The 27,650-nt window shown below is 43.3% G+C and overlaps 1 protein-coding gene and 1 pseudogene across 27 annotated transcripts in view; both read right to left on the bottom strand.

The window, feature by feature from the left end:
• Positions 1-27,650, bottom strand: part of NTM (neurotrimin) — a 1,404,754-nt gene that overhangs the window by 930,493 nt on the left and 446,611 nt on the right. The gene's annotated exons all lie outside the window — the stretch shown is intronic.
• LOC123568952 (U6atac minor spliceosomal RNA) lies at positions 19,897-20,011 on the bottom strand (annotated as a pseudogene).

Raw genomic sequence — 27,650 nt, 5'->3', positions numbered from 1 at the left:
AGTAGGACAGAAGATAGTTGGATTACAATTTCTATTTGAAACACATATTGCATCAAATAACAGACATAATCCATTCTAAGATGCATAATTAGCTTAAATGCTACCAAGAAAGAGTGGGGGACACTTTCAGTTGGTCATACCGGCCTCCCTTGATCAGAACTCTTCTGCCATTCCAAAGAATTTGCCCATTTCTCGCTGCCTTAGGTTGAAGTGCAACAGACAACCTTTCATGTATCCCAACAACAAAATTGTGAGCTTGTGGGTATTCTTTCTATCTTTGGTCCCATAACGCCCTTAATTGTTGTTTTGCAGGGGAATATGGAATTGTGGTCATTCTTCCACAGACAGATATGCACTTTCCTATTATCAAATTTACACCCTGCTGTTCTCTTTCTATGCATTTCTGTGTATGTGATAATTTTTATTTCAATGGCAAATCACTGTGTGATTCAAAGAATCATTTTTGAAGGAATTTTAAATGGCAATTAACCCTAACACATGTAGTACCAGCAATGCCTATCACTCAGTGAAGGGAAGGGAATGTGACTAAGTATGTGCTTGTTCAGGCAATGGCAACTAAACTTCTCCACTGGCACGTGCAGATTATAAGATGCTATTGATTGAAGGATGTGTCCCAATTTCAGAGACATGAAGATATGGGTGAACCAATGAACAAAACCACATATTAAGTGTGGGATGTCTTTATTAATCTGGAGTTCATGGGGAAGGTCTGGGCAGTGATATAAAATTAGCAGTCACCAGTATATAGAGGTCACTGGAAACCACAGGACTGGATGAGATCTCCCAGAAAAGTGGATGGATAGAGGAAGTGCCTGAAGACCAAGCCCTTGCAGACCCAACATACAGAGAAGAAGATGGAAGCAAAGGAAACAGAGGAGGGTTTAGTGAGGTAAGAAGAAAGCCAGGAGGGGGTGATGCCAGGGAAGCCAAGAGGAACAATTTCACAAAGAAAGAAAGGGTCAACTATGTCAAGCATTGCTGAGAGGTAGATTAAAGATTGGAAATTGAGCACTGCACTTGGCAATATAAATGTTTTCGATGACCCTGATGAGAGTAGCTTTAGTGGGGTGGTGTGGACCAATGCCAGGCTGGAGAGCGGAAGCACGAGTGCTGAAAAATGAAGACTGTACATAATGATCTTTATGTTCCGAAGCTTTACTGAGAAGAAGAGCAGAAACGTGTGTTTGTAGCTAAAGGAAGATGGGAGGTCAAGAGAGATTGTTGATGTTGTAGTTGCCATTTTAAATATGGGAGGTACCAGGGGAGACGTATGTGCTGAAGAAAGTGACCCAGTGGAGAGGAAATACGCAATGATGTAGAAGAAAGAGGAAGATTGCAGGACTGAAATCCTTGAGAGGAGAGAAGAGAGGCCCCAGAGCATAAACTGAGAAGTTGAACTCTAAAATGAGGAGAAATATTTTTTTTCCCATTAAAACAGGAGTGAAGTACAGGCCCTACAAATGAAAGGCAGGTATATCGAGATTTGGTATCCAGAAGATAAGTTAGTTCCTGATTGCTTCTATTTTCTCAATGAAATATGAGTCATTCACTCCAAGTGGGAATAAGGAGATTTTTGGAAGATTATAAAACTTTTGAGGAGCGGGAGGAGACACAAATTAGATGTCTCTGAAGAAAGAAAAGCAAACTTCGTAAGAGTGCATAGTGGGATTCTCGGGCAATAGTAAACACCCATTTGCAATTTGTTACTCTGAGATTTTAAAATGACACAGACCACATTGGGTTATTTTGTTGTTGATGTTGTTTGTTTGTTTGCTTGTTTGTTTCTTCCAGCAATGTCTAGCTCTGAGGGTTCAGGATCAGAGAAAGTGGATAGGTGGTGTCAAACAGACTTGAGATTTTGCCAGAAACATACAATAGAAGGAAAGAGAACCAGAGAGTTGAGAGTGTCTGCAAGAGTGATCATAGGACCAAAGCATCTATAGGAAGTAAGGAGTGAAGTGAAAATAGGAATGGAGTGAAAAACTGGAGGTCTATGTGTAGGTGACGTGCTTGGACTTGAACCACTGCTCACTTGGTTGAATGTCTCATTATTTTACATGGTAGCCACCAGGGACACCTCCAGCAAAGAGGAGAGTCTGTGTGTGACTGGATTGTAAGCAAACGGTGTCCCCTCTGAGAACAGTGACAATTCAGGAGGCCTAAAAATCTCAGAATCTGGAAGAAGTTGTAAGCAGATTGGTTATCTGTTCCTTTTATGCCGCCTAAGCGTTTTCTACTGCAATTAAATTGGATTTCGACTTCTTCAGTCCCCAAAGCCTAATGAAGAGCAGCTGCTTGTCATCCACATGGAGTATCCTTTATTTTAATTGTGAACTTTATTAAGTCACCCCTTAAATTTCTTTCTCCTTCTGGACAACGCCATTTCCCTATGACAGTCCTCATAGGCCCTATGATACTGCCCTTTGATCATTCCTACGGAGTGCCTCTAGGGTACTACAGCAGATGCTGTAAAAGTCTAATAAGAGTTCTGATAAAGATTCGATAGTACTCGTATGGCCAGAGGATATGTCATTCTGCCTGGACTTTTCATTCTGGATTATATGCTTTAAGAATTACTTTTTAGACAGTAGCATTCTCTTGCAGGCTTATGTTGGTTCTTGGTTGTCTCTGTGTATCTTTCTATTCTGAGTGGGCACACACGAGGGAGCTGATGGCTGGACTGGCTCTCCCCATTGGCTGGCTTGTGCTGTTTTCCTACAGGCCCCAGTAATGTGGTCCATCTTCTGTGTGACTCCTTTTTTTTTCTCTTAGTTTCTTGTTTCTTTGACCCTTCCCAGGGAAACGAATCTGCTAACCCCTATTTGGCCACTGGGCAAGCAGGATTCTCCAATATTTGTTTGTTTGTTTTTTAAATGACTTAGTTTTCTTTTTCTTGGGGAAATAAGCAATTTCCTCCATTGATCATGCTCCTCTGAACACCTCAGTATAGATTGCTGAATCCTAGACAAGTTCTTGTGTATGGAACTGAGTGTTATAGCAGAGATCACATGCTAAATATGGATCCAACATTTCATCATGGTGGTTATGACATGACATGTGATTTTCATGGTGTTGCATCCATAACATTATTTTTGGAATGTAATCTATGCTTAAGGCTCTGTGAAGCCGAATGCTCCCACCTGTATAAATCAGTGAAGACCCTTTGCCCAATTCCTACCGCGGTCTTTCCAAAATTGGCACTACATCTAGAAACTCTCTTAGAATAACTCCCTGCTCAGAGGGCACACTATTCCACAGGAGCAAGGTATCTTCTGCCAAGACTTTGATGGCCGAGCAAGACATGGCTAACAGTCTCTCCTACATCTGTAACTAAGAGGCCAAGCAGTGGCCATTAGTCACAGTTTAGTCTCTCTCTTGGTGAAGCTCCTAGTTTAAATTTAAAAAAATATTTATTTCCAGTGGCCTGACTCACATAATGATGAGGATAATTATGGGGTAATGAAGAAGTTTTCAATGATAAATTTTATCTGGAGGAAATTCTTTACCATTTCTAATAGTTTACCATTCTAATAGTCTCAAGTATAACATCTTTTTCAAATGCCTAGTACCTTCAGAGAGTAGGGGGAACAGGTGGGTATAAAGGATTTCCAATGGAAGACAGAGAAGGAAGTAATCACTACTAGGACATCTGAATTCCAGAAATTAAAATCATGTCTTTATTGAGTATCTACTATGTATCAAGTATGGCTACATATTACTGCACTTATCCTTAGAACAACATTAAGAGAAGGTATTACAGTTCCATTGAATCAGGTTAAATAACTTGCTCAGATCATACATCCAGCAGAGGGCCCATCAGGGATTCGGACTCTTGTCTACCTGTTTTCTGAATCTGTGTTTTCACCCACGGAAACAACTAAGAGGAGACTTCCCAATAGTGAAAAAAGACACTTTCTCAAATGCTGCAGCTCTCTTGATGGGATGTGGCCCTCTGGTGGGAGTAGGTAAAGCTAGATGACCTGAGAGTTTATTCTTTTTGTGGTGTGGGTATGCTTTTTAAGGCCTCTCGGTGTTTTTTGGGTTTTGTTTGTTTGTTTGTTTTAAATTAAAGGCTAAATATTTTTAGCTTTTGTGATTCTGTTTTGATCTCTCTATGTGTTGCTCTCTCCTTTCCACTTCTCCTGTCTCTCTCTCTCTGTCTCAAATTTTCTGTCTGTCTATGCATGCCTCACTTTCCTTTTTTCATATTTCTCTGTGTGTGTGGAGGGGGGGCAGGTGGTGGGGGCGGCGGGGAAGGTATTGTTAAAGAAGTTCAGTATCAGACTCCAGAAACATAGAAGGCCCAATGTTAGACCCGAAGAGAGCAGGAAGAAAAGTGGTTTTATTCAAAGCTCAAGGAAGGGAGGGTGATTAAATGATAACACATGTCCTAGATTTTCTAAAACATTCCTCATTTCACATGCTTTGGTACATTGTCCACATAAGCATATCAATACTTACTGGAACTTAGGTATCAGCTTATAGTTCAGTACATAGGGTTTCCTCCGTGAAAACAGAAACTTCAGATTTTCTTAGCTGGTATCTATTCTAGTCACCAGATTCAGAAAAGAAGGAAGTAACAATGTGTTCCATGTTGACAATGCATCAACACATTTACATCTGTTCTGGAATTTAATTATCAAAATAATCTAATGGTTGACAAAACCAAAGCTGGGAGAGAGAGTAAATAAATTGTTCAAGGTCACACAGTAAGTGGTAGACTCAGGACTCAAGCCAAGGTCCCTCTAGTTCTCAATCCCGTGCTTTTGACCAATACTCCAGGAATTTAAACTCGAGACACGGTCCAGGAATAAAGACTGTGCTTTTGGATGGAGCTCCCCTGGTGCTTTGTGTTTGAGAAAATGAGTATGGTCTTCAGCACAAGGGATAAAAGCCCCAGTAGAGCCCTCACAAAAGCTAGTGGGAACAGACACTGAGTTGCAATTGCTTCAGGACAGCTAGTAAACTGAGAGGACATAAAGAGAGATTAGAGAGAAGGGGCAGGTGATGTCCTGTCTATTCATTTACAGCCTTGTCATCCTCTAATGCTCTCAGCTTTACTGGGGCCCTTCTCGGCTTCCTTATGCTGACAGGGGGTAGGTCGGGTGGCTAGATATCCAACTCTCTTTCATTATTACAACGTGCTACCAGTCAGTGATGAGTTATTAGGGCAATCAGGCCCCCTACATAGCATAAATTAAGATGAATCTCATGAAAATGGTATTTTCATACATCAAAACAGGTACGTATTAGCAATTTCATGTGTACCCAGTCTATGCCATAGTCATGATCTGTGCATAGTTAGTTTTCCAGTCATGACAGAGCACCAAGCCCGTGGGCAAAAGAGGTTGCTCTCTGGATAACCATCAATCAATTTCTATGCTGGAGGAAGAGCCATCTCAGTGATCTTGGAAAGCCATCCAGTCAGGAGCAGAGTCCCAAGAGTCCTACACTGTGCTTTCCCCATAACTGGCTTCCGAATGGGTGCTAAGGATTAGAACAAGAGCTGACCACAGAAGCACCATGGCCGACCTCATCACACCTCTTCTCAAATGTCTGGGGACACTGGGTGAGAGGCTCCGTGTGCAGAGGGTAAGAGTATAGGATTAGCAGTCACAGTTCCAGGGCTCAAAGCCCCACCCTATCACTCAGTTTCCATGTCAGTTCAACTATCCTCTTCAGTCTCCTCATCTGTGAAACTGTGACAAATATAGCAATCTTATAAAAACGAATAGATGTAATCCATACATAGCAACTAGGGTTGTACCTAGCACCTAGTAGGCGGTCAGCAAATTGAAACACCTGTTATTACTGGAGACTCTTGTTTTGGGTTGTAGAGCCCTGATGTCTGTACATCAGTCTCACTGCAGGACTGTTCCAGCTCTCAATATTCAGAATAGTGAGTCCATCTCTCTTCTACCATGCTTGCTATCCCTGTAAATTCAGGGCAGGAGAGGTTCAAAGGGAGATAATTATGGTCCCCATGGACTCCAGCTTGGAACGAACATCCTGGCAGCAAACGAAGGATGCTTTCTTTTTAAAGAACAACGGACCTGAGTTTGGGGTGTGGGGCAAAGAGGGGAGTTTTAAAAGGGATTTAGGGTCCATATGCACATGAAGCGTTGTCGGCAGCTTCAATGCATTTCTCTCCACGTGCTCTGTTCGCACTGCTTCCAAATACATATGAATGCTGCCGTGTTTAATTGCATACATATTGTTTACAGGTGCTGCAAGATTTATTGCAGTTTTTATTGTAATTTTTTCTCAACCATTGGGTACTAAAAATGAAATTACTTTCATGTAATGTTCAAGCCTTTTATTTAGAAATTCTAAGAACCACTATATAATGGAAGCAATATGAAACCAAGAGACAAAAGACCTGACTTGGGGTCTGTGTTGTTTTTCTAACTGAATGTGGGGTCTGGGATTACTTTGTTTTTCCATGCCTCAGTTTCCCCTGAGTAAAGTAAGAGTATTGGTGGTAATAGAATTTATAGTGATTGTGTGTAAGGAAATAATCATAAAAGTGGAATAACGCCATAATCATGGAGATGTTCACTGAAACATTATTTATAACAGCAACAAATTAGAACAACATAAATGTCCAAACATAGTGCCGTGGTATTGTACATCTACTTGATGTAATATAATGAAACCAATTAAAATGATGTTCACTAATACTATGTAACGACATGGAAAATTGTTTCTGATCTATTCTTAAAAGAAAAAAATGAGATATAAATGATATGATTATAACTATATAATAAAAACCATGGCAGAGAATAAGAAAAAATTAGAAAAAAATACATTAAATGTAATTGTGCATGAGTGACTTTAAATCTTGTTAAAGCTACTTTTGTATGGTTTCCAAATTATATTTAATAAAGATACATTACTTAAGCTAAACAAAATACATCAATAATAATCAGCTGAGAATGTTGGGTGAAATGTTTTCCAAAGCCCTTTCAGTTCTAAAATCCAACTGCAGTCATGAAGATTTGACGATATAATAGATTCATGAAAGCCCTTTCAAACATATGCAGTGCTACACTATTATAAGGTCTTATTGTTATTAACTTGGTACCAAGCAGAACTAACACAAATCCACTAATAGGGGAAAGTAGCCATGTGAGAAAGAGGCAGATTACACTGTGCTCACTTGCTATTAGAGCTCTTTTTGGCCACAATATTCTTGATACAACCTTTGAAAGAATAAATTTTACACAGCTTTGTGACATGCAGTCCTTTCTGCCCTTCGTACTGACACAATTGTCAAGCAGATTTTATTGCATCCTCAAGTGAAGGGCAGACAGATGGCCGAAGCCCAGCTTGGGGACTTGTGTCTACTTAGACTATCAGCGGTGCTCTGCAGGGAAGGCAGAGATGAGTATGAGTGTCCCTGTAAGAACTGGGGACAGGTACAAAGACTGGAAAAGAGGAGGCATGGCTGGTGAGCTTTCTTATAGAAAACCCCCAGGAAGCCTATTTATACATCCTGATGCCAAAGGGAACTTGAACACAGTGAAGGATAAACTCAGGAAAGGAGGTTGCTAGTCCAAATCAGAGGTCATTAGTTGCTGTCTGGATAACCATCCATCAATTTCTATGCCGGAGGAAGAGCCATCTCAGCGATCTTGGAAAGCCATCCAGTCAGGAGCAGAGTCCCAAGACACACTGTGCTTTCCCCATAACTGGCTTCTGAAAGGGTGCTAAGGATTAAAACAAGAGCTGACCACATGAGCACCATGGCCGGCCTCATCACACCTCTTCTCAAACATCTGGGGACACTGGGTGTCCAGACAGAAGAGGAGAACTGAGAGGACACATCTTTATGTCCTTCAAGGTGTATCGCCTCATGCCCGCCCAAAGAAAGCTATGGGAGTGGGCAAAACAAGATGAAGTCATACAAAACTAGAAGCTGGGCTTCAATTTGGGAGAGCTAGGTTTGACTCATGGTCTTGAAAACTACAAAATACATCAGCCTTGGACTAGCCGCATTACCTCTTAAAGCCTCAGTTTACCCATGTATAAAATGAGGTTAAGCTACTTTGAAGGAGTACTTAAAAAGATAAAATGACAAAACTGATGAGGCATCTGGTATCTAGTTGGCCCTGAGGGTCCTCTCCACTGAACATGTAGATTTCAGGCAGCCTCGAAAGTAAATTCAAGTTTATGGTTCCAAAGACCTGATATGAAGATGGATTTTGCCTAGAAAAATCAGACAGTGAGTCAAAAATGAATTTAAAATGTCTTTTCTATTTTCCTCATCTATTTGTGTTTGCTTTTGTTAGAGCAGTCAACTCTGGGGCATGTCACCTGACAAGATAAGAAAAATTAAAAGCTCAGATGGTCAAAACAGGACCACTTTTTCCCAGTTATTCCTGACTCACTGTAGTAGCCCCTTGGGAAGACTCACAGGAAAGCAATAAAATCACAGCATTTACTAAATCATGGCATCTTAAAAATATAGAGTTCAGAGTAAGGGAAATGAGGCCCAGGGAGGTGATGTGAGCTTCCCAGAGTTGCACAGCTAATCAATAACAGAATTGGTGTTCACATTTATGTTCCCTCTCATTTTTTTTTTTTTTTTTTTGTGACAGAGTTTCACTCTGTCACCCAGGCTGGAGTACAGTGACGCGATCTCAGCTCACTGCAACTTCCGTCCCTCGGGTTCAAGCGATTCTCCTGTCTCAGCTTCCTGAGTAGCTGGGATTACAGCTACAGCTACATAGTGCCTGACTAATTTTTGTGTTTTTAGTGGAGACAGGGTTTCACCATCTTGGCCCGGTTGGTCTCGAACTCCTGACCTCCAGTAACCCACCTGCCACAGCCTCCCAAAGTGCTGGGATTACAGGTGTGAGCCGTCACACCCAGTCGTATGTTCCCGTTACTTCTTTCACCACATTTGTTTTAATGATTCAAAATATACTTTTATGGCTGGGGAAATAAGATCTAAAAGCAACAGACCGAGAGGCGTGAAGATGTACACATCCACAGGGATGAAGGCTGCGGAGCTGGAGGTCAAGCTGTGCAGAGGAAAGTGGCAGAGAAGGGCAAGGAATGACACTAATACTATGCCTGGCACTGAGATCAGTTTTAAAAGTCCAGGATGATTTCAATGCCAGTTAATATTTTACAGATTTAACCCTTTTCTTTGGAAATGACAGATATGGATCCCGTTTCATAGGTGAGGAAGGAGGTTGAATGTTTTGCCCAGTCTCATTGCCCATCAGTAGCAAAAATGAAGCAAGTGGCCAGCTCTGTTGATAGAAAGAAAGATAATTCTTTCCCTGACTCCTTTTTACCCGCTTTTCTGGAGCCCGCCCTTGAGTGCCGGGAAATCACGTGAACAGTTCTAGACGCCCCTCACCTCTAGGAGCTGCACTGCCACGTCAGGACCCTGGGTCCTAGTGAGTAAGCCAGGAACTTCTCATGGGTTGTGGCTTGAGCCCTGGGAGTCCAAAGGTATTCAAATACGTTTATTTGCCCAGAACTTTAAGCCACTGGGTGTTTTTTAGAAGATAAATCTAGGCAACCAAAGAAGAAACTGGGTTGACATCTGGTAGCAGGGACCGGGGTCAGAGGAGAAAAAGAACAGAGGAAGTCAAGCAGGCTTTATCAACCCCACCACGCTATTCCCAGGCGGGCGCGTGGAGACACCAGCCACTTCTCCCTTTACAGTTTTAACTAAAAGGAGCATTACAGAGGTGAATTAACATTTAAAAAGAATGTAAAAACTCAGAGCTGTTCTAATGATGATTAATGGAGAGCTATAAGGGGGCCATGACCTGCTAGTGTCATTAAATGGATTGGCAGGTTTCTGAGCATTAATTATAAATAGCCACAGGAGTTCTCCTCCTTAACGGAATGATGATAAATCCAAGTCTCAGAGAGAGAAGAAGAAAGGAAAGAAAAAAGAGAGAAAAAAGTTTGCACGTGAGTGTCTGCCTGGGTGTTGTGGGGAGCAAGATAGAGTGTGTGAGAGCAGAGGGGATGATATAAATGATAAATTAGACCCTGCCAGTCAATCACATTTTCTAAATGTTTTATGTCCCAAAAGCTATAAAAGCAATATTCCTCTCTGCCCTTATTGGAACCATTTCTGTTCAGCAATCATATCAGTTTCCTTGGGGATTTCAACTGAAATGTGCTTTGCCTTTTCTTTTTATATTTACTCTCCAGCCTGTGACCAAGGAAGGGTCAGAGTCCACACACAAATGGGCAGGACAGAGACCCACTGATTAGGAGAGGCCGAGAACAGGACTGAGAGGTCCTGGCAGGGGCCATGTGAAGGCAGCCTGGCTCCCACTGCCACCTTGGCCAAGTAAACAACAGCAGAGGAACTTTTAGTTCCCATCCCTAAGTAGCTGCAGAGAAAGGTCCAGTGCCTAACACCCCAGCTGTGAGGCTCACCAAAAGTGTTGCTGACTCGAGAGACTGCAAGCACCATGAGGGGAAGGATTGACTTCTGTTTTGCCTGCTTTGTTTACTGCTTCATTTCCAGAACCTAGAACAGTGCCTTAGTGCACCACTGGCTCCCTGCACACATTTGTTGAATGAAGGAGTGAAGTGACCAACTTATCCGTGATTAAGCATGCACACAGGCCTGATTTCCAAAGCTGAGCTCAACATTGAGATGCCTGACTTCTGCGGGGCCTCTCAGTAGATGGACATGCAGATAATGAGGGCACTCCTTTAGAGAGGGGCTCTTGTTCTTAGACAGCCTTCGTTGGTCCTGAAGTGAAAGGATGCCAGCTTTTCTCCTAGCCTGCTCTTTGAAAATGCACTCGAGCTACTGCATTGTGGGGCTGGAAGGTTCAGTCAGATGAGAATCCAGAGAGGTGAAGGCATGGCTTCCAAGTCACTCAACAACTAGTATTAGTAGAAGGGCCGACACTGAGTTCCTACTCAGTTTTCTCTCCATAGAGCACCCAGCCTCTCTCCTTCTCGCTCTGACTTTTCAAAAGGTGAACCAAGTAATCTCAGCCAGTGAGGGGGCCTAGACAGGCAAAAGGCTGGGGGGCAGGGGTGGGGAATCTCCCTGGGAGACCCTCCACAGGTGACCAGACTGTTCTGGGCCTTGGCATTACCTATGGGGAAGAAGAGATGAAGAACAAGAGTGGAGTAGAGAGAAAAATGAGGGAAGTCAGGCAAAAAAGAAAGAAAGAAGCTTCAATCTGGGACTGGGAATCATGGACACTTCTGGACGATGTTGTATTTTTGCATGTGTCATTCCTTTTCAAGGCTTTCCACTGCAAGTCATTATTTCAGCTGATTGGAAAATCGTGTTGAAAGACCTGCTTCTCCGGTACAATTTTCTTCATATCCTATTAGTTGCAATACAATTACAGAGAATACATCAATTCCTGGCCTGCCTGCTGTTGCTGCCAGAGCCGCCTATTAAAAAGCGGCCTTATTAATGGAATTGTACATCTAGGATTAATCGGCTTGCGTTGGCCATTTACATTTCTCATTCCACAAGCACTTTTGTTTGCTTAATAGGCTGAAGGAGGTAGGAAATGACACAACAAAAGCCTCTCCCAATTGCCACGCGTATCACTGGTGGATTTAATATCCCCTTCCTTCTTTCATCCTCAAGTGCTTCATAGGGATAAGATCTGGCACATGCCACTAGGGAGAAGTGAAGCCGCAGCTAGGCAGCGATTGGTGGGGAAAGAGAGAAGAAAGGAGGGGCAGAGAGAGAGGCATGGGCCAAAGGTAAGTCTTTGCTCTGTTGGGGAGAAGTACAGGCCCAGCGTCTCTGTTCACCCTGGGAGGTGGGGGTGGGGGCAGCAAGGGGAGGGCCCAGGCCCAGGAAAGAAGCACCCAGGGATGGGCACAGGGAAGGGTGGGAGGGAGCTGCCCTGCACTAATGGAATGGGTGTGATCTCCCTTTTGCCTTGTGTGACTTCTGCAACTCATCTTTATCCAGGCCTAGGTGGTAAACCTGGTGGGACCCTCCTCCCCTCACCTGCCATCTATCCATTCCTCCATCACTTCCCATTTATGGTTTAGGATTAGTAAACTCCAAGTCTTTCTACTACTATGTCAAGCAGAGCACAATCTGACATGAAGGAGACCACGTGTGGGGAGGTGGGTGAGATCACATAGGCCCGTGGGGCTTTCTTTCGGCAAGAACTGGCATCCCAGTTTGGGGATCCACTTCAGAATTTTGGGAAGGACAATCGCGAGAAGGGTCCTTGAGCTCCCTGGACTCAGGGAGATGGGCTAACAGGTGGCTGTGTCTGCAGCAGCAGTCTGCCTAGGAGAGGGTGCTCCAGACAGAGAGAGCCCATCTGAATAAGCCCAGCACGTGATTATTAATCCCTGACGGCAGGGGAGTGGTGTGGAAAGTAGGGTAGAAGGGAGATGAGGATGCCCTAGGCCTTCCCTCATCCACGAGGACTCTCTGGAGTGTGTGGGTACAACACACTTAACCCTTCACTTACCTCTACATTAAAGCAGGTGAAACCCAATCCGCCCCATACTGCCCTGCAGGAAGTTACCTGGGATATCAGAGATGCACAGGCACTCCAGCGAAAAGCCAATCAAAAATAATAGACCTTGGGCCTCTTTATCAAATTCTGATCTCAAGAGAAAGCAGTCTTCCAGACTTTCAGAGCAGGCTGAGGCTTGGGAGGAGGAGCGCGTGTAGATTCCGCCACTGGGTGGAGCTTCTTCATTAAAGGAATAGGCAACAGGCGTCCAGACGGGGGAGCGCAGGGAAAGTGCCCATCAACTCCTCCTGCCCTCTCTTCAACCTGCTCCAGGAGGTGATGCTTATAAAACACGTCCTTCCCAAGGTGAGGCTTCATGGAATTTGTTCTTCTCTTTCCCCTACCGCCACCCATGAGCCAGGGAGGTCTGTGCAGGTCTGAAATGATGGACAGCTAAGGCCTATGAAGCCCCAACCCCTTTCCTGTCAGGGGCTCTGTGGTTGCGTAGAGGACTCCCATCCCTGGGGTGACATCACTGCGGCAGCAGAGTCCATGTATGTTGAAACACTGTAATATAGTATGACTTTTTGCTTTAATGGAATTTTCCTAGACCACTAGGAGAAAAGACTCCATTAACCACACTACAAAGGCCTCTACTTATTAGTATTTTAGAACAGTGGCAAAACATTTCTTGAATCTAATTATTGCTGACAAATATGAAAATTGAAATCAAAGTTAAATTTTCAGCTACAGTGCCTCATATGCCAGCCTTCTCTGACTTCCACTATTGCATCAACACATTTATTCTTCCAATAGTTTCAGCAGAAGATTGGTTATTTTCCCTCTCCCCTAATACAGCCTTCTTTCCTCCTCCACTCCCCCCTACTCCCTCCCTGGCTTGGACCCTATATATTTTGAAGCATTAAATCTGACATATTCATCTTGGTGGCTGGCACTAGGTAACTAACTTTATGTTTACCTGTCACGGATGCAGAAATGAGCCGCACAGGGTGCTGGGAGCCTGTTTCCTTCTCCCGACCCTCTCCTCCCGCACCCAATCCTAGCCATCTTTTTTTTTTTTCCAGATAAAAGTTATTTGACTGATTTCAAATTCCTGGTGATATCAGGACAGAAAAAAAAAAAAAAAAAAAAAAAAAAAAAAAAAAAAAAAAGACTTGTCAACACCTTTCTTTCTTTTCCCCTATTAAGCATACTGTAAAAATCAATCCCTTTTGTCACTTCACTCTGCTTGCGAGAATGTTTAATGGATGTCAAGGGAGCTAATGATCGCTGGTAGAAAATTCATTTTAGATTTGCTATTTATAAAGTACTCAGTACTCAGGTGGGAAATTAACATGAGGCAAGGAGTGGGGCGGGGAAGGCCAAGCCTGGCAGTGGAGAGCTGGGGCCCTGCCAGGCTGGTAGTTTCTTTGTGTAGGTGGCACCCAAAGCATCTGGGGACAGAAAAGTATGTGGCAGAGAGGCCGTGTGAGAATGAATAAGGGTACAGGCTCAGGAAACATAGACCTGGGCAAGTTGGTCTTTCTGAACCCAAATATTCTCTGCAATAAAATGCTATCTACAACCCCTACCTCACAAGGTTGATGGAAAGATTAAATATCACACATAAAACATTTAGCAGTGCCTGGCACATGGTAGTAGTACACGTGTAATAAATGCGAAATGCCTTTCCCGCAGCCCCACGAGGTTAGGAAGATCAGGACAGAAGGGTCAGCACAGAATTGCTCCAGGATCTCCCCTGGGACTGGGTGGAGTAGTCCACACAGAAGCCCACAGAGGAACCTCTGGCCAGGTAACCAGGTCTGCCGGTGCTTGTCAAACTGAAGCGTGCATCAGAATCATCCAGAGGGCTTCTAGATCCACAGATTGCTGGGCCTCCCCTCAGAGGTCCAGAGTCAGACGGCTCTCTAGGGGGTGGGGCTTGAGAATTCCTATTGCTAACAAGTGCCAGGGGACCCTGGTGCTGCCAGCCAGGGACCACACTTTGAGAACCACGGAGATACACATGCAAACCAAAGTGTCTCCCTGAAACGCTGATGGGTACCACTGTCTGCCAGGCCCGCACCACTTTCTTCTTTCTGGCCTGCCAAGATGGAGCAAGTCCTACTCCACCCCACCCCAATCCAGTGTAGGACTCAGGATTTTGAAGTAAATCACTTAATGCTAATTAATTCCTCCCCAATTTTACATTGCTGGTCAAGTGTAAGGGCCAAGTGCTCAGGTTATTTTTCTGGTTTGCTTCAATGGGTACCAAACCTCAGTTTCCCCTTCCTCTGTGCAGCTTGTTCCTCCCTTGCTGATAGTCTGATCCCTCCACATCTCATGTTGAAATATGATTTCCAGTGTCGGAGGTGAGGCCTGGTGGGAGGTGTTTGGGTCATGGGCGTGGATCCCTCATGAATGGCTTGGTCCTCTCCTCAAAGTCATGGATTCTCGTTCACTGGAAAGTAGGTTGTTTAAAACACCATGACACCTCTCTCTCCTCTCTTGCTTACTCCCTTTCTCACTGTGTGACCTGAAAGTATCTCTTCTCTTTGGCCAGGACTAAAAGCTTCCTGAGGCCTCACCCAAAGTTGAGCAGGTGCTTGTGCCACACTAATACAGCCTGCAGAACCATAAGTCAAATCAACCTCTTTGTACTTTACCCAGTCTCAGGTATTCCTTCATAGCAATGCAAATGGACCAACCCAAGCACTCAGAGAGAGTGCCCCTCTCCCAGTTCTCTCTGTTGCATCTGGAACTCCAAACCAGGAAGCTCTGGCCTCATCCACCCCTCACTCTTCTAGTCTCCTTTTCCTGGGCTTCCCTTGGATGCTTCTCTGTTATATTTGGATTAACTGCAAATCTCCTTTGATTACTCACTCTCTGTTGAAACAGACAACCTGTTGCCACGTGTTTGATTACTGAATCCCAGGGGAGTTCCTATGTGTAACGCAGCCAGTTACAGCACACCCAGCCTTACACACATAGTCGCTGGGTTGCTATTTCATTGTCTAAGACGGTGCTTTCGGTTTCTAATTTTTCAATAATAAGCTTCTCACGAAGCCCTTAAGCTGTGAAAATAAGCCGAAAACTGCTTTTCCAGTCATTTACATAAACACAAGCAGATCAGGAGGAGGAAAAAAAATAGGAAATAGTTTTACACGTTCTTCCCGAGGCTCTGGAAGCCTGGGTGGGTTGCCCATCCAGTCTGCAGGTCTGGAAAAGCACATCGGGAAGTAGGGCGGCTCGCAGCACACCTGCCACCAAGGCGAATGATAAATCCTGAAATTTCTCCTGACGCCCGCCAGGCTGCCGCTTTGCCGAGGCTGGGTGGATATTCTGGGCACCGGCAAATTGTTCTGTCAGCAAGCTGCTCCCCCAGCTGCATCTCGTTAGGAAGCTTGTCATTCACTGCCCAGCCACAGCATCAAGGTCCCACCCTCTGGGGTAGCATCCTGTCACCTGGGGCAGGTAAGGGGTGGCTGCAGGAAACCTGCCCAGGAGCCAGGCCCAAGGCAGGGAGCTCAACCTCCTAGAGGGTTGCTGCTTATCTCACTCAGGGTCATGTAAATCAGGGCCTGGCCCATAATAGGTGCTCAGTTATTTGACTAGCGGGGAGGACTTGCTGGCATGTGGGCCACTTTCAACCACCATCATTCTTCTTTCTTTCTTTCTCTCTCTTTCTTTCTTTCTTTCTTTCTTTCTTTCTTTCTTTCTTTCTTTCTTTCTTTCTTTCTTTCTTTCTCTCTTTCTCTCTTTCTCTCTTTCTCTCTTTCTTTCTTTCTTCTCTTTCTTCTCTTTCTTTTCTTTCTCTCTCTCTTTCTTTTTTTTGTGATGAAGTCTCGCTCCTGTCACCCAGGCTGGAGTGCAATGGCATGACCTTGTCTCACTGCGACCTCTGCCTGCCAGGTTCTAGCAATTCTCCTGCCTCAGCCTCCCAATTAGCTGGGATTACAGGCACGTGCCACCACCACACCCGGCTAATGTTTGTAGTTTTAGTAGAGACGAGGTTTCACCATGTTGGCCAGGCTGGTCTCAAACTCCTGACCTCAAGTGATTCACCAGCCTCGATCTCCCAAAGTGCTGGGATTACAGGTGGGAGCCACTGCGCCAGGCCAACCACCATCTTTCTCCCTATATTCTCTTGCTTGCTTTCTCTTTCCCCAAATACAGATCTTAAAATAATCCAATGAGCCAGAAAGAGCAGCATTCTTTTTCTTCTGTGCTAACTCATACACATTCCTATTAAAATGGAAATAAAGAGGCCATTAAAACACACTTCTACCTTTAGACACTGATTCTGATCAGGCTATTTCCGTGATGTACCTAATACTTATGGGCAAAAGGTAGGATGCCTGCTAAAAACGAGAAGAAGATGCCCGATTAAATTCGAATTGAAAAAAAAAATGTCTTTTAGTATTAGTATGTGCTCTGCATAATAAAAATCATTTGTTGATCAGGAATTTAAATATATCTGGTGTCCTGGATTTTTATTTGCTAAATCTGGCAGCCCTAGCCAAAGAGAATCTATATGTACGTACATAAATAAGTGAATGTACATATTTATACTGCTTACACACCACCAAGCCTCCTCTGTCCCGGTGGTTTAGTGGATTTTTTCTAAGGTGAGAGTATTTGAGAGACACTGAGGCCCCTCCCAAGAGGCAGGGTCCATGCTGCTGCTTCCTCTTCCCCATGTCCAGCCCTGGGAGTGGCCCTTCCAGAAAGAGCTCCCGACTTTCAGTCTTCACACTCTTTTAAATCAATGGTTCTCAAATTTTAGGATGAATATCCTGAAGGGCTTCTTGACACACAGATTGCTGGGTTCTGGCCCCATACTTTCTGATTTGGAGACCATGCTTGGAGAGTCCTGGTCTAATGATGCTAGGTGTCACAGATTCCTTTCTCTTTTCCCAGGGCAGATTAGAAACCAGGGTCCCCAGGAAGGCTAAGTATAAAAATGATGGGTTGGAGTCAGTCTTAACAAACTTTCGTTCTCCTTTTTTTTTAAAGAGGGGAGCGGGTTTCAGATTTATTTTCTTTTTACAAATGTTTTTATTAATACATAATATTAGTACATATGTATGGGGTGCCTGTGATATTTTGCTGCATGCATAGAATGTGTAATGATCAAACCAAGGTGCTAGGGGTGTCCATCCCCTCAAATATTGGTCCTATGTGGTAGAAACATTTCAAGCCTTCTAGCTATTTTGAAATATATAATACTTTGTTGTTAAATAAAGTCACCCTCCTCTGCTATTGTTGTTCTCCTTTTTCAGCCTCTTAAATTCTTTCCCTGGTCTTATTTACTCCATCATCACTCAACACTAAGATGAGAATGTACAGTGTTCCACTGTCCTGATCCTGCAGGAAGAACATTCCTATTAGAGAGCAGCTCCTGCAAATGTACAGAGCTGTGGAAGGGCACCAGCGTTCAGTGTTTGCTAGGGCGATGGAGCAGAGTGAAGAGCGGAGTGCTGGGAACAGAGTGAGAGAGAGAGAGAGGGGGAGAGAGAGAGAGAGAGAGCGAGAGAGCCAAGAGAGGGAATCAGGCGATAGGGAGGTCCAGTCACAAGTACCTGTGCTGTCAGCGAGCTTCAAAAACATTGGCTTTTAATTTTGCAATATGAGTTGAGTGCCGAAAGTTTTCACACAGTGAATTCGGTTAAATGTGAAAACTACCTTCCAAGGAAATTCATATATCCTATTTGAAAGATGAGGAAAATAAGGGCTTGGGGAAAAAACTCAGCTCCTAACCTTAATGATAGACTGGGATGAGAAAGGATATTCTGATTGATGTGGAGATTAAGAAATGTATTTGATATGAATATGCTTTGTAATTTGTAAAGATAAAAACATATCTTTTTAATTCCTTAAAAAGGCAATGCAAGAAAGGAGTAAATGATGAGCTCTGGATATGTTTGGAAGATGGCCCTAAATGGTAGGACCAGAATCAAAAAAAGAGATAAAGAAAGAAGACTGGGGTAGACTATATTTTTACTTAGAGTCCAGAGAAAAGACAGTGGCCTGAGGGAAAAGTGATTAATACTGCATAGGATTATCTTGTTCACTCGTCAGCTGTCTCTCCCATTACACAAGCAACTAGTTCGGTCCTTTAACCAGGCTGCAGGTATATGGACACAAATATGTGGACCTGGACACAGGTGTGTGCAAACACACACATTTTCCCTGCATTATACTCAGGGAAAACAAAAGCCAGCAAATGCAAGCTCCTTTAACTTCCTGCCACCAAGCTTACACATTTACCTGCCTCCTTCCTACGCCAGAGAGAGCTGATTATCTCTTTTGTTAATTTTCATTTGTTTATTCTAGTAAAATATGCATGAAATAAAATTCACCCTTTTAACCATTTTTTTAAGTGTACAATTAAGTGGCATTGAGTATGTTTACAATATTATATAACTATCACCGCCATTCATTTCCAGAACTTTCTCATCATCCCAGACAGAAACTCTGTGACCATTAAATCACTCCCTGTTTCCCTCCTCCCGCAAGCCCCTGATAGCCTCTCCATGAATTTGCCTATCCTACGTACTTCGTGTAAGTGGAATCACACCTTATCGGTCCTTTGGTGTCTGGCTCATTTCACTTAGCATAATGGTTTCAAAGTTCATCCACGCTGCAGCATGTGTCAGAATTTCCTTCCCTTTTAAGACTGAATAATACCCATTTATGCACAGACCTCATTGTGTTGATCTATTTGTTGATGATGGACACTTGGGTTGTTTCTACCTTCACTGTTGTGAATAATGCTGCTGTGAACATTGATGTATAAATGCCTCTTTGAGGCCCTGCTTTCCATTCTCTTGGATATATACCCAGGAGTAGAATTGCTGAGTCATATGATAATCCCATGTTTAGTTTATTTTTGTTTCCAATTCACTGACTGATTTAGTATGTTTAATGTTGTTTTATTTAGACAGAGTCTTGCTCTGCTGCTCAGGCTGGAGTGCAGTGGTGCAATCACAGCTCACTGCAGCCTTGAATTTTTGGGTTCAAGGCAATCTTCTCACTTCAGTTTCCTGAGTAGATGGGACTATAGGTGTGCACCTCTGCACCTGGAAAATTAAAAAAAATTTTTTTCTTTTGTAGAGATGGGGTTTTTCTATATTGCCCAGGCTGGTCATGAACTCTTGTGCTTGAGCAATCCTCCAGCTTCAGCCTCCCAAAGTGCTAGGACTATAGGCATGAACCACTGAGCCCAGCCTGTTTAGCATTTTGAGAAACCCCCAAACTCTTTCCACTGTGGTTGCATCACTTTACATTCCCACCAGCAATGCACAAGGGTTTCAATTTCTCCACATCCTCACCAATATTTATTTTCCTTTTTTATTTCATCAGCAATATTCTAATGGGTGTGAAGTTGTACCTCATTGTGGTTTTCATCTGTGGTTCCCTAATGACTGGTGATATTGAAACATCATGGTTTTATGGTGGTAATGCCTTAACCATATGTGCACCCTATGGACTTGAGGGCCTCTTCCATCCTTATCAAGGGAATACTAATTTTTCCTCCTTTCATATGACACACTAATAGTTTCTTAATGTCCATCCCTCTTTCCATGGTGATAGGCCCCTGACTTTGTCTGGGCATATGATCATCCACAAGGGATTGTGAGTTTCCCACATGCTCTTGTACTTAGGTGTGGCAATGTGGCTGAGTTCTGGCCAAGAAGAGGTGAGCAAGGATGCCATGTGATGGCCTCCAGGAGCATCTGCAGGGGGCAATGCCCAGGTACCTCCTGCCTCTTCTTCATCTCTCCCTCATTCCACTCTGGCACACAGATGCTGCCACCTCAGACCATGGAGGCAAGGCCATGTACAACAGGTCCAGATGGCAGAAAGGCCTGGGTGCCTGAGTTTAGGGAACACCTCACTAGCCATGAACAGACAAAGTAGAGTATTTCCATAACCAGAGGGATACAGATTACATTACTTAAGCCACTCTAATTGCATCATTTTTGTCATTTGCAGCTGAATCTAATCATAATGCATATTCTTGAACACTTCTCTCCTTCCTCACTTGAAAGAGTAATGGAAGCAGTCTTTTTCAAGACTTCTTTCTCTACCCATGCTCAGGATTCGCCACTCCTCCCACCTGTTTGTATTCCCTGAGGGCCTCACCTGGCCAGCCATCCCCACATCCTTCTTGCCTCTCCTTCCCTGGCCCCTGCCCATCTCTCTCTCTCTCTCTCTCTCTGTCACCTTTTGAAATAATTACACTCATTTTCTGACTCCACTTCTTCTTCCCATTTGTATCCCCACTCCATTGCTCTGCCCCACAAAACTGTTATCCCCAAGGACATGGGAGAGATTATTGCAACTAAATATAATCTCCCTTGATTCTTTAGAAGCATGTGACACTGCTGACATTCCTGCCTTCCTCAAATTTGCATCATTTGGCCTTGATAGCCTCATGCTTTCAGATTTGTCTCCTATGTATTTGTCCACTTTTGTCAATCTGCTTTCTCAGATCCCTTCTCCTCCCAGCCTTTAAGGACTAGTGCTTGCCCTCAATTCTTTTTTATGTATTCCTTACTCTCTCCCTGGATAATTAATTGTATCTGTGTTGAAGACTGTCTTTGTTCATGCCCAGATACCTCTCCAGAGTTTCAGATCCATCTAGCCAACCTCATATTGGAAAGCTACTGTTAAACCCATCATGACCCAAATTGCATTCCTTGCTATCTCTCTAAAATCTACCTCTAAGCCATTCACTTAGAAAACAGAAGTCCTCTTACGCTTTCTTTATTACTTATCCTCTTCTTCCCTGTCCATCTCCAAGTCTTAACCCTTCTACCTCCACAACTTTTGAATACCCCCATGTCTCTCCTTCTCTGCAGCTGTCACTCTGGTGACCTCGTGCCTAACTGGTTGCAATGTCCCTTAGAAGGCTTCCTTTCCTCTAGTCTTGCCCAACTTCAATTCATTTCCCATATTGCAACTAGAATGACACATTACCATTTTCAGCTAACCCAAATCGTGTTGTTTGACCACTACAACTGCAAGTGTGATCATGTTACTCCCAGGCATACAACCCTTCAATGCACCCTTTTCCCTCAGTATAAAATCTTCAATAAAAACAGTTCCAGCCCTGACCTCTACCTACCTCTCTACGTATACCTCTTGTCTTTCCACCTACCTTCCTCCTCCCATCACCCCATACAAACACACTCAATCTAGCCAAATTTGATATCACAGTCCTGAGACATTAGCATATACAGTTTCTTCCACTTACAAAACTCATCTCTCCTCTCACCTGGTTAAATCTATTCACCTTTATCTCTCAGCTTTAACATATCTTCCTTCCAGAGAACTTTTCTGTCCTGAAAAGTCTCCCAAATGCTACCATAGCAAACTGACCTGCTTTTATCCCAGCTCTTACGACATGATAGTCACGTGTCTATTTAACTGAGTGCAGGAACTATGCCTGCCTTGTTGTTGTGTATGCCTAATACCTAGTAGGGTCTGAACAAATAATTCTGAAATGGATGAAATATAAATGTAAGTAAGCACTTGGCCATGCTTTCGGATCGATTATGTTGCTCTTTTATCATTAAATTCAATGATGTGGAGATGCCATGTCTGTATCATTTGGAGATAACACAAAGCTGATGAAGACATCTCATCGGGATCCAAAAATAATTTCAATGGATTTAAACGATGGACACAGGGGCAATAAAGCTTTAAGCATTTAAAAAGATCATTCAGAGAAGATCACCTGTGAGCAAGGATAGGCAGGGTCTTGTGGAATCAGTTTTTTTGTGAGAGGAACAAATACAGCCTCAAAATGAGCCAATGATGTGGCATGTCTGAAAAAAAAGAATGAAACTAACACAATAATTAAATGAACCTATGTAACTATAAAGTCCAAAATCTGCTAAGTAACAGTTCACTTTCTACTTTGCCAATCAGATTACAGCTGGCAGAGTCTGCTCTGGCAACACCTTTTCAGTTGATCATTATCAAACTGGTCATGTTTCAAAGATAATCATCAGGATGATTAGTGCTCCAGAAACTGTGCCATGCAATGATCACAAGAAAGAACTAAGAATGCCACGATAAGATAAGTAGGGTCTGTGATAGTCATCTCTTAGAAAGTGGATCATACACTATTGCTTCTATCCTGATAGCTCTAAAGGCAAAACTTAGGGAGAGGCAAATTTTTGCTCCACGTAGATTCATTAGAATTGTATTCAGCTGCAAGGAAAAGAAAACTAATTAAATGGAGATTTGTTTTCACAAGTGATGATAACTTTAGAGCTATGCATTCTAGAGCTGGTGCAGCTGCTAGGTCATCTTGAACCTGAGTTCCCCCTGTGAAATTACCCATACTCAATTATTCTTTTATTTACCCAAACAGCAAGTCCATGTGGTTTGACCTACAAGCATCCTTCTCTGTCATTCTTGGTATGTGTCCTTTCTCCTCCTGTTTGTAAGTGGGACCCTGCACCTCCAGGAGGGATCACAGTCTCCAAGTCAAGAAGGGAAAATAATAAAGTCCAAAAAGCACAGGCCATCCACGTACAACCCTCCACATAGTACCCAGTCATGTTATGCTTGTATTCCATTGGCCTGAACCGCAGTATATGACCATATCCTGTTATAACAGAATCTGGAAGTTGAGTATTTTAAATGGGCATGTTCCTACTATGAAAAAATTTAGAGTATTATTTTGAAAGAGAAAGGATAGAATTGATATTGAGGAGGCATCGAAAATGCCTGCCAGAATTGCAAAGTGCTTTCTCACATAGTTTATCAGCTATGAAAAAGAGTGTTAACATCAGTTATGCTTAGCTGTACCTCCCAATAGAATCATCTGTTGTTCTTTTGAAATAGAGATGAACTTGCCCTATTTCGACCTGTGCCAGGAGAATTTTTGAGAGTCAGACCTGGGCATCTGCTTCATAATAATCTCCAGAGGTGATTCTGATAGGCAACCAGAACTGAGAGCCACAACCCAGGTAGTGAGTGTCTGGCCACTAGAAATCTCTGGAATTCTCGAGCAGGAATTAATCAACACAGTTCAGACAGTATTGTTGCCTTGGGGAGGAGACAGGGCAAGTGAAATGCCATGGTATCTGACAACTCTAGGAGTCCATGAAAAAGCTTCTGAATTTAATTATTAAATTATTTGACCTTGGACAAGGAGTTAGCAGTATGAGAAAATAATGGAAAAGATGACAATATGGCATTTAGATCCTTTTATCGGGAGGTTTTCATGGAAAAGGAAGAGGAAACGTAGAATGATTACTTAATTCTTATTTGTCCTCAGAAGTAGCAAAATGGTTTATCCAACTATAAATGTTCATATATCATCAATTGCACTGAGGAAAAAAGCTGTTGATTAATCTATTCCATGTCTGGGCTGAGTTCCCTCTTGACTGTTCAGGAAGAGAGTCAAGTACCCTAGTGGACAGCTTTGTGGAAGAAAGGGAGACTAGATTTGGAGAAACAGCTAAAAAACATTGGACCACTTCACCTTCTCCAACTGGATAAATTCATCCAGTCATTTTCCTCTTTTCTTAGGTTCAATCTTCCCTATCCCCATTCTTCCCTCTGATGCCAGCACCTCACCTAGATGTAGAGCGTAGCTTCTTCCCCCTTCCCTACTGATCTGAGCAGTTCACCATTAGAATGACTTTTCCACTCTTGGGTCAGTTGAGCCTGAAATACTGAGCTCCACAAGTACTACTACATAGGTACCCATAACATCCGGTTTATTATTGATTACAGCCAGGAGGGATTACTAATGTATGGGGAAAATAAGTTAGGATCTAAAAAAAAGGATCTGTCAGACAGAAGAGATGAGCTGAATCTAAGAAAATGGCTTTATAATAGAAAGGGTAAGTTCTGAGGTCAGGTTCTTGCATACCTAGTGAAACAACTCGGGCAAACGATAAGGAAGAGTTGAATGAACAATAGCTCACCTTAAGTCGGCAGAGTTATAGGGCAGCTGAAATACCTAGTGACATCTCAGGTCTTCCTCCCTTCCTTTCATCCATAAACACTGAGTGTCACATTTATCCAAGGGGCTGTGCTATGTGTACTAGGTATATAAAGATAAATAAGACAGTCCTGGCCCTTCTGGAGCCCACAGCCTGGTTGGGGGAGATCGACATGTAAATAGGTCACCTACACTAACATGTTGTAGATATGAACAGAAAAGGTAAGAAAAAGAGCAAGGCAAGCATAAGAGAAGGAGTAAGAAGACTCGGCCGGGCGCGGTGACTCACGCCTGTAATCCCAGCACTTTCAGAGGCTGAGGCAGGTGGATCACCTGAGGTCGGGAGTTCAAGATCAGCCTGACCAACATGGAGAAACCCCATCTCTACTAAAAATAGAAAACAATTAGCTGGGCATGGTGGCACATGCCTGTAATCCCAACTACTCTGGAGGCTGAGGCAGGAGAATCGCTTGAATCTGGGAGGCTGAGGTTGTGGTAAGATGAGATGGCACCATTGCATCTGAAGCCTGGGCACGAGACTCTATCTTAAAAAAAAAAAAAAAAAAAAAAAAAAGACTCAAAGGAAAAAGTACCGAACTTTGAATTTAGTCTGAAATTATCAAACGCATTTTCTAGGTAGAGAGGGGCAGGGTAGGGCCTGAACATAAGCCGAAGGAACAGCATGCACATGTGCTATACAGAGGGAGCAACGGGAAACCCCAAAGAGGCCATGGAGCAGGGAGTGCCTCGGTTTAGGGGAGAGGCAAACTGAGGACAGACCCTTAGGATTTACACGCCTTGCCAGAGAGCTGAGACTTCACTCTACTTGGATTTGGAATCGGGAGAAGCTATAATATGCTGTGCTCTAATAATCTGGGCTACCAGGACACACTGGGAGAAGACTGGAAGGACGCAGAAGAAGAAAAAGAACTCTGGAGAGAACCACCAGCACTCTGTTAATGGATGATTTTATAGAAAATAGGAGGCAAACCTTGGAATATTTAACCTCGTAAAGAGGAGATTCAGGGGAAAAAGGGAAGAAATCACAGTTTCATATATTTGAAAACAGTCATGTTGTAGAAAAATTAGACTAGTCCTGTGGGTAGTAGAATTAAGTAATATTTATTGAGAGCTTACTATGTACAAGGCAGTATTCAAACACTTTATTTGCATTAACTTATTTAATCTTTATAATAACCTTACAAGGTAAGTCCTATAATTATCTCTATCTTATTGAAGAGGAGCTGAGTTGCACAGAGATCGATTCAATTGCCGCAGATCTCAAACTAGAAAGAGGCAGAGCCAGGTTTGGCTCAAGGCAATCTGGCCCTGGGGCCACTATGTTATAATCACTCTCCAGATACAGGACCTTTGGCTGGATTCTATAAGAAGGCAGAATCTCCTTCTCCTACCTCTTCCCCTGCCTCTTCTTCCCATCCTCCTATCTCTCTGAAATCTGACAGTCAGATGCAATGGACTTCTGTAGAGATGCAAGTTCCTATCGTTGGCGATAGAGGCTGGAGGACCACTGCAGCTGCATTATTGAGGGGTCAGAGCCCAAAGAGAGGAACTGAAATGAAGTATCTTGAAAGTCCCTCTGAGCCTGAGCTGGTTGTGCTTCAAGGGTTGTCTGGCAGAGCAGTATGAACACTCTGGGGAGCCAGGTGGGTGTGTGGGTTGTCCAGAGACTAAACTTGGCACAGATCTGCCAGTAGCCCTGTTCTAATGTGCCTCTTAGATCTGCTGACTCCATCAGAAAACAAACAAGTTTTCACTCCTGCACACACCACAGGAGCTGACCCGGCCATATGAGTGGAGCCAGCATCACTTCTACCTAACACACGAAGCTGCAAAATTGTCATTGAGGTTCTGAGCATGAGTCTTTATTGACCATGAGAAGGAGGGAGCAGTGGAAGCAATGCAGCTGGATAACTGATTCCTGGGGAGGGGCAGGGAGGCTAGGTGGAAGAGAAATATGTAATTCTGACACCTAAGGATGGAGCTTCTTCTAAGGCTCCTCATTGCTTAGCACTCTCCAATCCAGCTCAAACACATTCGTTTTTGACCCTCAATCAAATGCCTCCTGAATTTCTCTTGAAGGAAGGCTTAGGAATTGATCAATTGAGAGTCATTTTCAGTTCTATTCCCCCTACCCATGACAAGTTAATCCTTTCCTTCCATTCTAAGTATACTTTATAGGTAAATAAATGCATCCATATATGAACACACAGCATCATATGTATGAGACAGCATGTAGAGTTTGCACGCACACACACCGCTTACATGTTCTGACTCTGTTCATTCGTCTGTGATGCTGTTTATATTCTTAGCTTCCTGCAGGCAGAGGCTGGTGCTGAGTATTTTCTTTTAGCACCACTACCTATCAATAACTATACTCAAAAAGACTATTTGCAGTATTGCCAAATGTTGAACTTGGAATGAGACTTGAAAATCTTTCAGTCCAAGTGTTTTATTTTAAAGTGAGAAAACTGAAGCCCATATAGGGGATGTGTCTTACCCAAGGTCTTTGAACATGTTCAGATGGCTTTAGAGGTACACTTTTCAACTGACTGCAAATTAGGCCTTCTTGGAGAGCTCTTAAAAATATCAGTGTACGGCCCCATCCAAAGGGATTCTGATTTAATTGGTCTGTGATAGGGTCCAGACATTGTTATTTTTATAAAGTTCTCCAGGTGATTCTATGGTATGGCAAGTTTGCAAACCACTGGCTTGGACAGAGTATTGCAAATAAATGCAGATTGCACCTACCCGCTGAGGGTCATTCTGACTTCTGAGATCAACCTGGGAGATGTATAATTGCTCTAGACCACTGGACTCGGAAGAATCATGGGTTTATGAGAAAGGTAATTACCTGTTCTTGTTTATAAGAAAACCTAGGAATGATCACTGCCACCATGATGGAAATGCAGATAGCAGCAGCCCCCCTAAAGCATTCAGGGTGCAGCTATAGTACACGGCCTGAGCACCAGAGCACCTTTGCTACTTCTGCACACATAGTTCTGCAAACGCGATCCATGGATTAAAAGAAGACGGGTGTGTAGGAGAACAACTATACAATGTGACGTCCAAAACATTGTATCCCACCAGAAGAAAACAAAGAAATTCCTTTTGTTAATGATGCATTTGTATTATTCCAGGAACTCTAAATTAAGATGTGATGAGTGGGTAGCAAATTGAAGGCGTTCTCATAGAGCAGGTGA

Source organism: Macaca fascicularis, chromosome 14 (assembly GCF_037993035.2).
Source record: "Macaca fascicularis isolate 582-1 chromosome 14, T2T-MFA8v1.1".
Taxonomy (NCBI): Eukaryota; Metazoa; Chordata; class Mammalia; order Primates; family Cercopithecidae; genus Macaca; species Macaca fascicularis.
The sequence above is the reverse complement of the archived record's forward strand: the minus strand, read 5'-3'. Positions and strand labels throughout refer to the sequence as shown.